Source organism: Cucurbita pepo, chromosome 9 (assembly GCF_057944985.1).
Source record: "Cucurbita pepo subsp. pepo isolate OVF chromosome 9, ASM5794498v1, whole genome shotgun sequence".
NCBI classification, from domain to species: domain Eukaryota; kingdom Viridiplantae; phylum Streptophyta; class Magnoliopsida; order Cucurbitales; family Cucurbitaceae; genus Cucurbita; species Cucurbita pepo.
The window spans coordinates 4,824,983-4,826,452 of NC_141806.1; the positions used below are offsets into that span (position 1 = coordinate 4,824,983).

The following is a 1,470-nucleotide window of genomic DNA, read 5'->3' on the forward strand; positions in this document are numbered from 1 at the left end:
ATGTGGTTAAAAGTCACACGCTTTATCACTGAGCTAAGATGACTTATCACAACCATGTATGTAAGTCAGAGCATGAGTAACAAGTAGCATCACTTAGTGCCCATGAAATTGATGCATGTTTTTTTGTGATGCTAAGATACCTTGATTGTGCTTGAATATCTTCTTATATTTTGTTCCATTATGATAGATTATGGCTTCAAGCACTAGGAGAGAGACAAAGCATGATTGGGGTTTCGGACCAAGGGCTTAGATAGAGTCTGATCCCACACACGAGTTCTTCATATAGGGAGGAACCTAGAAAGTAGGTGGTCTTATTGTCCACACACCCTGCCATCTTTGATTCATGTTGTTACAACAAATAAGGGAAATTGAAACGACAAAGACAATGTCAACATGTCAAGAGAGTCTAGATCCTTAAGGGACTTCGGTAAGTATCACCCACTTGGGTTGGATTGAAAGATGACTAACCCCAATGTTGTGGAGGCATTGATTGAGTCAAAGGATAAAATTTTAGGGTACTGGATCAAAAGATCTAGAGAAAGACTATTGATAGGATCTTAACGATACGTGATGAGTCAATCGCTCGGTTGTATCTGAAGGAAGCTTTCGTTTACAAATACAACAAAATGTCAGCCAATATCATCTACTTTTTTTAGCTACAAACGGGCAAATTTGAAGTTTGTTGGTTTATCCTTAGTCATGAAAGTGATGAATGTCGGCTAAATATCCAAGTAGTTGTAGTTTAGGGGTAGAATTCCACGTTGTGGCCGTGGAGACCTGGGCTCGAATCCCAGCAGCCACATCTACCTTTTATAGCTACAAACGAGCAAATTTGAAGTTTGTTGGTTTATCCTTAATCATGAAAGTGATGAATGTTAGCTAAATATCCAAGTGGCTGTAGTTTAGTGGTGAGAATTCCATGTTGTGGCCGTGGAGACCTGGGCTTGAATCCCAGCAGCCACATCTACTTTTTATAGCTACCAACGAGCAAATTTGAAGTTGTTGGTTTATCCTTAATCATGAAAGTGATGAATGTTGGCTAAATATTTTGTTGGTTTATCCTTAATCATGAAAGTGATGAATGTTGGCTAAATATCTAGGTGGCTATAGTTTAGTGGTGAGAATTTCACGTTGTGGCCGTAGAGACTTGGGCTCGAATAACGACAGCCACATTTATTTGACATTGTTTTTCTTAGCTACAACAGCAATATGACAAGACATTCGTAATGGTACCGTATGGTCCTTATTCCACCTCGAATATTTGTTTTCTAAATTTCAATAACACATGTCTTAATATATATCCACCTTGTTGAGCTTGAATCCATGCACCAATTTCAATAACACATGTCTTAATATATATCCACCTTGTTGAGCTTGAATCCATGCACCAAGGATGAAACATAGACACAAATTTTAATAAAGCAGACATGAAACATTGTTTTTCTTAGCTACAACTGCTATATGACAAGA

The 1,470-nt window shown here is 38.0% G+C and overlaps 1 non-coding gene across 1 annotated transcript; it reads left to right on the forward strand.

Moving 5' to 3' along the window:
• The first annotated feature begins 891 nt into the window (after positions 1 to 891).
• On the forward strand, positions 892 to 963 carry TRNAH-GUG (transfer RNA histidin (anticodon GUG)). The gene has a single exon. It is a non-coding gene; the product is annotated as a tRNA-His (tRNA).
• Positions 964 to 1,470: the final 507 nt, after the last annotated feature.